The sequence below is a fragment of the Molossus molossus genome, unplaced genomic scaffold, assembly GCF_014108415.1.
Source record: "Molossus molossus isolate mMolMol1 unplaced genomic scaffold, mMolMol1.p scaffold_m16_p_17, whole genome shotgun sequence".
Classification (NCBI taxonomy): Eukaryota; Metazoa; Chordata; class Mammalia; order Chiroptera; family Molossidae; genus Molossus; species Molossus molossus.
Window position 1 is genome coordinate 19549839 of NW_023425352.1, and position 13357 is coordinate 19563195.

Here is a 13357-nt window from a genome sequence, read left to right on the forward strand (position 1 = left end):
GACTTTGGACAGGTAATTCAATCTTCCTAATTTCTTCTGGAAAATGGAAATGTTAATACTACCTATGGACACGTTATCATGAGGAATACACACAATGTAGCAAGGAAAGAGCCCTGAACCCGGCACATGCTAAGGGCTCCATGCCTCGGGCCAGCTCGTTGGAGGTCTTATGGTGACTGACCATGGGGACAGCTTATGTATGGAACGGGAGGCTGAGGAGAGTGCTGGGGTAGCTACGTGGGCCACCTGGTCAGAACTGAGCAAGGACAGAGGGCTGAAATTCTTCTTGTTCTCAGCAAGGATGACTTCACCAAGACCGCCCATGGAGGCCACAAAACCAAAGATTTAACCATTTGCCAGAGATTTAACCATTAATGGTTGCACGCATTATCTCAGTGTTCTGGCTTTTAGGTTTTAGAGGGAAGGGAGGAAGTTCTTGAGATACCCACCTAACCCTTCAAAATGGAAGTTTTTTTGTGTTTCCTCTCCTAGATTTTTTTTGGAGGGGGGATGGTAAGAAGGCAAAGTGCAGAAATATAAAAGAACCAATGTGGATTTTAATTGTCATCCTGAAGCACAAAATTTGGGAGTATCTGGATACTCCTAGGTAATAAAATAATTGGTAAAAAGTTAAAACCTAGAGAGTCTACTTTGAATGTTCCAGGTTCAGAATGCTAGAGCTTACACACACACATGCCCACACGCGCACACACAGGCGCGTGCACGTGCACACAACACGACCCATGGAAATCCTGAACAGAAATTTTAAAGCTTACTATCAAAACACTTTCCTTCCCCCTCTCTCTATCAAAATTGACCCCTTTCTTTACAGACTGGGTTTAATATAGTTTTAGTAGAAGATGGAACTGAGGGGAAGCTAGAGAAGATATTATTAGGAGTCCAGATTATAAAGTCTTCCTACTATTATATAAGCTTTTCTCTTTGACTCAAAATATCCCATAGCCTATTTCCTTTATACAGGTGAACATTATGAGGTCAATTAATTGACTAAAAGCTTCCCAAGCCAGACACTAACCTCTTTTTCATAGTATCCCAGAATTTCATCGAATTCAAACAAAGCGGTGGGAAAGGAGACGAAGAAAGAATATGTAAGGGTCTGGGATCTGCAGCAGCTGTGATTTCAGCTCGGCTCAATCAATTACCAGACATGAGATTTTAGGCATGCTAATGAACCGCTCGGAGTTGCAGGGTTATTTTTCTATAAAAATGGAATGAGTAATAATTACGCTTCTCTTACAGAGAAGTAAATGAGATGAGGCAATAAAATGCTTTCATTTAGCTGTAGTGTTCTACAAATACAATGATTAGGATGTTAAGAATGATCTGTGGTATGTGTCTCAGAACCTAAAGATTTTAGAAGTATTTTCATAGGCAAATTGCAACAGACTGAATCTTTCTCCCCCACCTCACCAATTTATATGTTAAAACTCAACCCCCAATGTGATGGTCCTTGGAGGCGGGGCCATTGGGAGGTGATCAGGTCATGAAGGTGGAGCCATCACACGTGACTTTAGAGCCCTTGAGATGACGCTGGAGACTCCCTTGCTCCTCCCTCCTGTGAGGACACAGATAACTAGGGACCAAGAAGTGGCCCTCCCGACATCAAATCTGCCAGTGCCTGAATTTTACACTTGCCAACTTCCAGAACTGTGAGAAATAAATTTCTGTTCTTTATAAGCCACCCAGTTTATGGTGTTCTGTTATAGCAGCTGTACAACTGACATCAAGCTGGGGATCCAGACACACCCACTCTGCTGACTGTGCGGGGCAGTGACACCGCCCGGGGGGCTACAGCTATCCACAACTGAAACGTTGGAGGCAGTAAGGAACGTGACGAGGTCAGCAGGAGACGGGGAAGAGCTATATAACACAAGTGTCTTCAGTCACATGGGATGAATGGCAGGTGCATGTAGCTGCTGGGAAAATGATTCATGTTATTGATATGTTCAAGATATTGTAAATATCTTAAAAGGGCAAGGCAAACAGAAGCATTAATTTTCTAGAAAAGCAGCGATGCTTCTTTGAGACACAGGATTTCCAGACAGCCTTGGAGATACAGATGGACAGCTAGATACTACAACACAACTTCACAAACATGGGATTCGCATGCCTCATGAGTGCATTTCGGGACAGCAATGGACGGATTTAAACCATCTGTCAAGAGGTTTCCTAGAAAACACTTCCTCCTCCCTGAGAGAGCCATGACTACTTGTCAAATACCACCTGCTACTTCTCAGAGCTCCCCACTGCCCGCCCTGGTCACACCCCTCTGCCCCCCACCAGCAGAAGCACCACTGTTGGAGAGCCAGGCTCTGTGCTCACCACTCCGCATGCACTGCCTGCTCTTGTGCACAATGACCATGTAGGGAAGATAGTCATTAAAGCAGCCCTGCTTACTGGTGAGTTCATTGACATGCATAAGATCACTCAGCTCCCAAGTGGCAGAGCCTCGTTTTGAACTTGGGTCTTTAAATCCTGGCAATGGTCACGATACTATGCACACCTGAATAAACCTAGCGTATCTACTGTAGAGCCTTTCCAAAGAATGACTAGTTTAGGAGCAGGTGCCCGGAGGGATTCATCCTGACCCAGATCACTAGAAGACTCCAGCATCAGTGACTTTCACAGTGACTTGGGCCAAAAGCGATCTCCTTAATGAAGCCACCCCACACCCCTGTTTCCCAGTGGGGTTTCATCTTGTCGTCTTCTGCTTCCCATGGCTCTTTGCCTGTGGCCCTCTGGTTGCACTTACAGAAGCTGTCCTGAATTACTGGAAAGTGGGTACAGCTTTTCTCTTGTACTGAAATATCTCTGAGGGTAGATAATGTGTCTTGTTCCTATTTTACCCTCTCTTAATAGCCAGCACCCATGTCCTAACAACCAATAGTTATAGAGTTCTCGAACTATGGACTTAATCTAATTTGGTCAGAGCATAACCCTACAAGAGAAGTCTAATTACATCCTGACTTTAGAACTAAGGGGCAGAGGCCCAGACAGGCCATCTTAGCTCAGCTTTTTGCTAAAAGGTGAGGTTCAGAGACAATCTCAGGTCTTCTGAACTGAAACCACTGTCACTTTTCACGTTGTCAGCCTGTGTTTACTAAGTCAAGATCAGAATAACACAAAGTGGAGATAATTACATGGATTTTTACAAATAGGTCATGATTGTACATCAATTATGCCTCTGAGTGGTTGGCAACAACACAACACGGAAAGCAAGGCGGTTAGAGAGTGTGCTTTCCTGTGGGAAATGGGGAAGTCGATTATAAGAGGTTCTTTCCCACCCACTGCTGAATTCACTTATTAATTAAAGGTCTGGCCAAACTCACGCCATTCCTGGAACATTAATCACGTTTAGACATCTCATTATGGATTCTGGCCCCAATTCTACCATGCATTACATTTACCAGTTTACCAATCCATCAGCAAGTCCCTGTTCAGCACTGTGCCCAGGCTGGGTCAGGTACTGGGGCCATGGCCTCATGGGGTTCATTTCTTGGTAAAAATAAGCCTAACGTATAAGATGTACACATGCCCACCTACAATCAGTGATAACTCTATGGTACCTGAGCTGGGTAAAGTGTAGATGCCATTAAATGGAGAAATCCTCTCCTCAGAACCATAGTAGTTCATTCGACTTATTTTCATGCTCCTTCTAGAACTGCAGTGAAATCAGTGCTGGGCACAAGTCCATATTCTTCCGGCCTCCACTTTACAGACGATACAACTAGATACGGAAATGGCTAAGTGCTGAGCTGGAATTCCAACTCCTGCTTGTCTAGATCCAGATGTGTGAGCATAACACTCTCCTCTATCACTCTCCGCAGCGTGACATGCATCAGCACATGCATGCACACACAAGTGCACATACTGTATTTAGTATATAAGCAGGTGTTATTTACCCTCCCACTGCCTTAAGAAAAGATTGGGTTCTAAATCGTGAAAGATAGTCTGTTTGCTAAATGGGATGCTGAATTTGAGGCTGGAAGACTGGAGAAACCAGGAAATGGCTGAACTGTTCAAATAAAGGGGCCCTGGCCTGTTTGGTTCAGTGGTTAGAGCGTTGGCCCACGGACCAGAGAGTCCCAGGTTCAGTTCCTACTAAGGGCACGTTCCTCTGTTGCAGTTTGCCCCCAACCCTGGTTGGGGTTGTGTGGGTGGCAACCAGTCGATGTGTCTCTCTCACATCGATGTTTCTCTCTCTCTTCCTCCCTCTCTCCCTCCCACTCTATCTGAAGATAAATGCAAAAATGTCCTTGGGTGAGGATAAAAATAAATAAATAAATAACAAAGGGAGAGATGTCGAGAAAAGTGGGGGGGGGGGTAAGGTAGGGATGGATCTTGAAAGAAGAAAAGGATCACCAGCAAGCTGGAGAGGTCACAGGAAGAGAGAGCCAAGAGGGTGGGTCACTGGTTGTTGGTTCCAGAAAAGGCACTCGGGGGAATGACAAGAAAAGTGGGCGTGTACAGTTTCACTAAGTGTTTCTGCAGCGCAGCATCCGACCTCAACACTGTGCTTCATGTCTGCTCGACATTGACAGAGAGTCTACGCCACACTGCTCAGTAATCTTATATAATTTATTTGTTCTCTTGTTTATCTTTGCAAAGGTGGTTCATATCAGAAATGCAGTTCTGTTTCAGGAAAATGCCCAAGAGTTACAGCTGGGTTACTACAAACTGTGTCTTTGGTACCTTTGGGGTTACTTATTCAGTCGTTTGTTGTGAAGATTCGCAACGAGCTCTGGAAAGTAAGCGGAGACATGGAAGCCAAACTCTTCCCGCTGGCTCGCACGGGTCTTTGGGAAGGCACGCAACTGCTTCGTCTCCTGCTTAAACAGTCCCTCAGGCACACTCACGACGCAAGGCCCAACACGTGCCTGACACAAAGCAAGGACTCAAAAATGCCACATCTGCTATCTTTCACGTCCCTTCACTTCCTGGGTCCCAGGAGGCCGTCTTAAACTCCTATCCCCAGTTTTATGCTGCCGTTTCTTCTGTGGTCAGTCGATGGCTCCGCAAACACCATTTAAGCAGCTACTTTGTGTTAAAGCTTTCCATTCCTACTTACTGCCCCTTCACACTCCCTGACCCAACTGGCTTCAGGCAAATAAGAGTGTCCGTTGTGACTCTTACTCATTTAAAGAGCAGAACAAGTGTAGTGGTTGAGATAGGAGGCTCTGGGGTTAACTGGTCTAGGCCAAATCTCTGCTCCACTCTAGACTAGCTGTGTGATCTTCAGAAAATGACTTACCCTCTCTGTGCCTTTTTAAAGAAATGAAATGAAGGTTAAGAGTAGGGTTTACCTCATAGAGTATCATACAGATTAAATGCATTCATAATAAGACTAGCTCACACTAACCACTCAGTAAGTCTTAGCCATTACTATTATATGTAATTGATTCTCCAAGAACCACAGATTATTCAATAAGAAAATTAACCAGGAGATAAAAAATCACAGAAGGCTGAGCACAAATCTTGAACAAGAAAAGGCTGAGAACTATATATAGAAGAGGACTGTTCAATGCACCTCACAAGGACCTTCTCAGCTATTTCACAGGGAGTACGGAACCAGCACGTTGTCTCTTCCCTCCCCCCGGAACACAGAGCCCCTGGGAAGCAATTTCAGAGCACAGTGAAATAATAAACACAGGCATATTAAGAGCACTGATTTTTTCTCCATACTGCAATCTGGAGGCCATGGTCACCGAGGCCGGCGTGCAAACTGCAGGTGTTTATGCTGGAGCCTGGGACCGCTGGCCTTGGCAGCGACCGACTTTCCATCCTGACCGTGTTCGCTGGAATCACCACCGCGCGTTATTACACTTTCCAGAGAAGAAAGTCTCAGCCACCTTGCCTGGCCAGAGGGAGCGGGCAAAGTGGCTAAATTCATGTTCCCCTTGCACACACGCTGAATTAGAAGAAAACAAGGAAGGAGGAGGAGAGAGTGGGAATTAAAGAATCTGGCAATTTAAAGCCGGAGAAGCAGAGAGAGGGAAAAGCCAATCAAGGTCGTGCTTTCTTTTTTTATGCAACAGATGTTTCGTTTGCAGTTCCAACTCGAACAGTAGTTGGTGTAGCCAAGATGGAATACAGGAGGAAGGACAGGAGAGAGCTAAAAAGGAAGGGAGGGTGGAAGTCAGTCGGGCTGGCAAACAAGAAGCGAATTGCCTCCCTTCTTCCCTGCTGCACCCCGCTGGGTTCGCGGGCTGGGGACAGGCCCTGGTCCGCACACGCCTGCCCTGTGCCGCCTGCGGCAGGGTCCCTCCCGGAGGCAGCCCTCACCAGGGAGGCCGGGGTAATCAGGCCCATCCTTTAAACATCTTCATTCTATTACTTTCCTAATCAGCTTCTAATGTTCCGTTCGATAGATGTGGGGCCGCGCAGACCAAGCCCTTGAACAGCTGCTCGGGCCGCGGAGCTATTCTCCGTGCCATTGATCACCAAGACAAAATCAATCCCGGCTGAGGAGAAAGAAGTTAAAAATAAATTGCCGCGATTGATTTCTGTTCAGACCTTCTGACTCCCAGTTTAGGAAGGGGAAGGAGAGTCTTCGTGTACATCTGCCTGTCATGAAATCATTTCCTCTGTCCCAGTCTCCAAAGCAAACTTCGTGGATATTTCACACACACACACACATTTTCTCTGGATTTATGCTTTTAATTTTTAAAATACTTTTGCCTCCTAATAATGGTCAGAGATGAGAATCTTTCAAGTCATAAACTCCCATGAGGAGTATCAGGGTTAGTGTTACCGACCACAGCATCGCCGGAGCGGGGTCTCCGCTCTGTGGAGAGCAGCACCTCCAGAGGTGTTGATTGAGGGACAGATGGAATAAATGAATGAATGAAATGTCCTCTCTGTTATTATTGTCTATCAGAACTACACTTATTTCTTCATAGATTTATCACAATACCCAATTATTTTTGTTTGTTCTTTTCTTATCTTTCTCTCTCACTAGCCTAGAAGCCTCCCACGTCAGGGATCTCTGTCTCTCTCATCTGTATACTCATTTCCAATATGCTGCATGATCTCCAGGGATCGTAGCTTTCTTATTTATTTCTGCACTGTCCCCATACTGTGCCCTCAGTGGATGTGTGTACAATGAACAAAAGAATAACTCAGCAACTCTCTTGACAAATTAATTATATCCCAGATATCTTTTTTTTAAAATTCTGATAGGGAAGAAGTACGTTGGGAAATACTTGTGAATAACAGTCTGACTGGACGGAGTGCTGTGGAGAGTGAGCAGACTTGGAATTTCCGCGTGAAGGGAACAGGCGGAGCCAGGAGGCCCTGCCCTCCCCGTGGGCCTGTGGCCCTGCCCTGCCCGTGGGCCTGTGGCCCTGCCCTGCCCGTGGGTCTGTGGCCCTGCCCTGCCCGTGGGCCTGTGGCCCTGCCCTCCCCGTGGGTCTGTGGCCCTGCCCTCCCCGTGGGCCTGTGGCCCTGCCCTCTCCGTGGGCCTGTGGCCCTGCCCCCCCCGTGGGTCTGTGGCCCTGCCCTCCCCGTGGGTCTGTGGCCCTGCCCTCCGCGTGGGCCTGTGGCCCTGCCCCCCCCGTGGGTCTGTGGCCCTGCCCTCCCCGTGGGTCTGTACAGCTCCAGACCTCGGCAGCAATGCCTTGCGGGTGTCCACAAAGGGTGAAGAAAAGGCTGGGTGGGAAGTAGTGCTGCTACAGTTCCTACCCTCCCTCTTTTTTTTACATTTCTTTTTCTTTTTCTTTTTTAATATGTTTCTTTATTGATTTTAGAGAGAAAGGAAGGGAGAGGGAGAGAGAGATAGAAACATCGATGAGAGAGAACATTGATTGGCTGCCTCCTGCCCTCCTCTGGGGATCGGGCCCACAATCTGAGCACGTGCCCTGACTGGGAATCGAACCAGTGACCTTCTGGCGCAAGCGTCGACACTCAACCACTGGGCCACACTGGCCGGGCTGAAAGCTCTTCTTTGATGCGATCCTTTCATTTTGTGCTAAGGAAACTGAGCTCCAGGGAGGAAGGTGATGGTCCAAGGTCACAGAATGAGTTAATGGTGAGACCAGATTTAAGTCCAGGAAGGCTGCCCACCCTATCTTGTCACATGGTTTCCTGCCACAGTCTCTTTTCCTTGGAGCACCGGCTGGTCCGGGAGTTGGACTCCTAACTCCATTATCTGCTTTGAGAACTAGCTTGAGCCCTGCCGTCTCCGGGAAAGTGACTCTGATCACATCATGCCTCGGAGATCTCCCTTGCTCCAGGAAGCGCTTCTGAGCATCGCTCCCGGAGTGTGTCTGGCCACAAGTCCCAGCTCCTCGTCCAGACGGAAGACACAATGACAACCACTCTTTCAGTCTTGTTCGCCATGTATCTCCTTCACTTAGAACCGTGACAGGAGTATATTAAGTGTTCAGCTAATGGTTGTTAAATGAATGAATGGATCAATCAATCAATATTTCTGTCTCAGACAGAACCTATTACAGCTCTGGGTACCTAGTAGGTGCTCAATCAAATCAAGTCAATAGATTAGCCACCGGCTCTGCCACTATTACATTCCAAAAAGAACTTGCTCTGCCTGATCATGAGGGCTCTCAGAGTCAGATTCTTAAAAGCTGCTCGCGGAAATCCAAATGTTTGTTTACCCCTTTAGCTAACGATGGAGTTAAAGGCAGAGTGATTACAATTTTTTTTAAAGCTGGACCTCGGAAATAGATCCATATCCTAGTTAGAGTGGTGATAGTAAGAGAACCGGACTTAAGAGTCAACTTCTCAATCAGCATCCCAAGCACCTTCATCATCAGCACCGTTGTTTTACAACATGATTATCTTTAATAGGAGAAAAGCCCCAGAAAAGGGACCCTCCTGGGAGCTGGGCTTAGCAGAGGGAGTGTTCCGGACTTGCTGGGACTTAGCAGGGAAGGACATTAGGGAAACCCTTCTAGATCACGATTCAACAGCTCCTTTGCCCCCTAGAGCGGGGCCCAAAAGAAGCTGGACCCCGAAAAGCATCATGGAAGTGGGAAAAATGCATGACAAGAGGTACAGGGCAAGTGCGGAAGGCTGAAGAAATGGAGCTAGAGATGGTAATGAAGATTAAACACACTGCCACTCAGTCCCCATGGCTCCCCCGTGCAGTGTCTGAACAATCCTCCAAGTGTTTCTGAGGGACGCGTCTCAGAGGTGCAGATGTGATTACATCGTCCCGAACCCCATGAAGCCCTGCTTTGGTTGACGATGCAGAAAGTATCTGGACTGGAACAAAACTGAAACAGATCCAGACAAATAGTCCACTGAACAAGGAGTGGAATGAGACTTCCCTGCCCGCAAATCTACCAAGACGGGGCCAACGTGCGCCTATTTCTCCTTTGCAGTCATCTGGGAACACTCGCTACTCAGTGCTAACGTGAAGATCTTCAGATTGGGGAAATAAAGTGAGACGTTTATCATTGTCCTCTTTTGTCATCTGTTATGAATCCAGGCAGTCCTGAGATCCTATCTTGATTCACTGAGGTAGATGACGAAGGGTGATTCTCTAAACTTCTCTGAAATTTGGTTTCCTCCACTGAAAAATAACAACTGGAGATCCTAGGACAATTCAAATGGGCTAGAATAAAATAAAATGCAAACATGCCAGACATATATTTGACACTAAATAAATGCGAGGTCCCTTCTATCCATTCTTCCAGTTGGCTTGTTGGTGGGTAAAAATCGATGGTGCGGCCAGGTGGAATGAACATTCTAAAGAATCGCTGCTTTGAAGATAGGAAATTGCAGTTTCCAAACAGTGGAAAAGACTGCGAGTTATATAGCTGATCTCACGCCTTTGAGTTGAATATAAAAATGCTGTGGTCCCCCGGACAAGCCCACCTCCCAGACCAGAACTCACAGGCTGCCTCTCACCATGTGAGGCTTGTGGGTAATTAGGCATGACGAGCGCCACCTATCCTATCAAACGCCTTGCACAGGCTCCATGCCTCCACTCTCGCGTCTCATGCCCATGGAGACCACTAATCATCAACAGCCGTCTCTCCTACTGAGCCACAATAGCACCGCCTCTGGTCGTGCAGCGAGTACCAATTACTCAGAGGTGATACACAAAGTGAAAACCGTCTGACGTCCCTGAACCAGACATATGCCATCCATGTACTACCAGAAAGGCAAATACATAATCATATGGAGCAAACTACAGAACCAGTCTCTGAGACTAAGGGAAAACCTTCCTTGCTATTTTGGCCCAGTAAGAAACGAATACTGTAACTTCCATGGGGGCCTCAGCAGAGCTCTTGGAAAGACATAAATCTTAATAATTTATTAGGGACATGCACAGCAAGGCTCTGAGTGGAACGAAGAGACTGCCATGCCTGCAGGCGCGGTGGTCATCCTATAAATGAGAAGTCCCTCCCCGGAGCCTCTGTCTCAGCAGGAGACACTGGGGCCTCCTTAGCATCTGAATAGTGCTCCAGGCTGTGCTGTGAGAATGGGTGGGATTAATCCGGGGGAGAAGCGCAGGTGTGCACAGAGAAAAGGAACCTCCGGAGGGCTCTGAGGCCAACTCATATTTAAAAGGTGGGCAGAGGAAGAGGTGTCTGTGTAGAAGATAGTGCTGAGAGGTAGGAGAGAAGCCAGGCAGCACATTATCAAAGAAGCCAAGGGAAAAGAGTCCTTCAATAAAGAAGCAGCCACGAGACTGAAATGTTGCAGACAGGTCAACTAAGTTAATTATTGAGAGGCGTATTCAGGATATAATTTTAAGGTATTTTTGATGAACCTGACGAAGGTCATTTCAGTGGAGTAGCAGACGCAGAAGTCAGTCTTCAGTGGGTTAAAGAGAGAAGGGTGAGAACATGGACTAATGAAAAGGAACAGCTCTCAAGAATTCGGTTGTGAATGGAAGACGGAACATTTGCAGAGAAGAGCGTGGGATTCCAAGGAAGTTCTGTTTGAATTTAAGGATGTCAGGTATTTAAAAATACTTAAAAATGGATGGGAAGCCTGAAATAGGGATGAATAAGAGAACGATATAGGGGAAAGTAGGGTAATCATTAAAGCCACATCCCTGAGAAGTTACAAAGGATGGGATTGGGTGTTTGGGATGAGAAATTTTACAGGGGGATTAAGTTGATTCTACTTTTCTTGCATTCTTCACTCTATAAACTGGATATATCGTAGGGACTCAATAAATTTGAGAATCTTTCAAGGTTGTCTTGAATTGAGTTCTCCTCAAATGCAGAGCCTGCAACAAAGGCTTTTATGCAGATAGAGGGGTTTTTTTTGGGGGGGGGGTAGTCTTTGTTCATTTGTTTTTGAGAAATGACCATAAGGAACAGAAGTGGCTGAACTTGGAAGTAGGAATCATAGAGGGAGAGAAAGCCACCCAGGACATGTTACTAAACTGGTATGACTAAGAGAAACTGGGCTCCATCCCACGGGGGACCCTGTGAAGACGCAGAGAGAATGAGTCTCAGACTCAGGAAGAGAAGAGTACTTACCACACGCTCTTCACTCCTACTGGTCAAAGTGTCCAAAAAGGTCTTGACACTTTCCACTTCAAGGTTTGCATCTGCGCCAGATTGGCTGAGGGGTCTCTTGCGAGCATCCCTCTTGCAGAGAAATCAGCCCCAGAACAAAAAGCAAGCAGCTCACAGTGCAGCTGAGTCAAGATGCTATCAAGCCGCCTCTGTGCACAGCTGGTTTCTGGGCTAATGTGAGCCAGGAGGATGTGAGATGGGACACCTGAGATGTTCAACACAAAGATCAACTGAACATCACTACTTCACAATCACACTCATTTGCATTTATTCATGGAAATATTTCAAATACTGATAGCAACTTTTACATCAAGCTGCTAAAAACCGTGACATGTAGAGGAGACACACCCCAGCTACATGCTATTTAAAGATCTTCCATTAGTGCTGGCTTTGGTAAACACTCTTAAGATTCTGAACGTTCTTCAAGAATATTCACCTGAAGATGCCTTTATTGGATTTCTTTTGAAGATTATCTCTGCAACTCTTTCATCTCCTTTTAAACTCCTGTGTTGTAAATGTGTCCCTAATGATGAAATTACTATTTATTTAACATGCGAAATCTCTCCCATTAAAACCAAATTAACATCATTTAAAATATTGCCAAATAGATTTTCTTTGAATAATTATACTCTATTAATTTCTGCCTCGGGGCTTTCTTTCCTTTCAGAAAGATAACAATTTATTAGGGATACAATGGCCATGCAGTAGAGGCTTTCCTTCCTCCGAAATTGATGCATAAAGCAGGGTCTTACATGAAGTATCAAAACCCAGGTGAGCTGCAGACCGAGATGTTACAAAAAGTTTCTCAAGAGTCTTGAAAGACAATTAAACCCGAGTATCTACAGTTACATATACACCATTAGCAGTTGGGTTCTTGGTTAACCAGCTCAAAGAAAGATATGTGGAAAGATTTTTATCATGCACATAAGTGACTATATAGCTGAATCTATGAATAATTAAAAATGAATTTGGGGGAAAAGATTTAGCAATCTTTTCTGTGATCGGCTTATAGAAATCCTTAAAAGAGAATGTACATATACAAAACAGTAAGGCTGAATCTCTTGATTCTTGAATTTTATAGGCCTGTATAGTTTTCAAAGCATTTTGAAGCCTCATTATCTCCCTTGATCCTCACAACAACCTTCCAATGTAGGCAGGGCAAGTAGCATGCGTGCATTGTAGGGAGATGAAGAAGTCAGCGCCCTGAGAGTCCAAGTGACTGGCCCAGCATGTGGCAGAGTCCTGACTACAACCCAGGTCTCCAAGTTCAGGTGTTGTTTGGTTGTTGTTGTTGTTTGACCACAACAGACCACTAGCTACTTGAATCCTAAACTGTTTGAGAGCAGGGACAATGTCTTCCGCCTTTGCTGTGCTCCATGGCCCCTGTCATACTTAGGGTTTTACCGAATATCTGTTCATTGGTTACTAGTCCTTATTCACTGCTAATACTTCTAGAACATCTCCCAACCTTTTACAGCAGTGTTATTTTTCTATGTTTACAGCCAGAACTCTTAAAGCTAAGAGTAACCTGAATCCAAAGTACCGACTGGCTTTACTACAGTTCCGAAATTACCCTCGGATCACCTGCAGGCATGCCCTTGCTGCCCGCCTTGTTCTGCCAGGGGCTTCTCTTTGGACTAGATCCTCACGACAACACTAGGAGTCGAAAGTGGCACTGGGCAGTAGATGGACTACACAGTGTCACTGGTCTAGCTGTGGACATGGAGAAGAATTTGGTACAGCTCGGATGGCCTTCCCTCCTTCAATGTTTTCTTTCTCCACCCCTCTGGAGTACTTCATTTGTTCTTTATTATCAATCTGTTTTGTCCTCTTGGATT

At 45.9% G+C, this 13357-nt stretch overlaps 1 protein-coding gene across 1 annotated transcript in view; it reads right to left on the reverse strand.

Moving 5' to 3' along the window:
• SORCS3 (sortilin related VPS10 domain containing receptor 3) overlaps positions 1-13357 on the reverse strand; it is a 549191-nt gene that overhangs the window by 125173 nt on the left and 410661 nt on the right. The gene's annotated exons all lie outside the window — the stretch shown is intronic.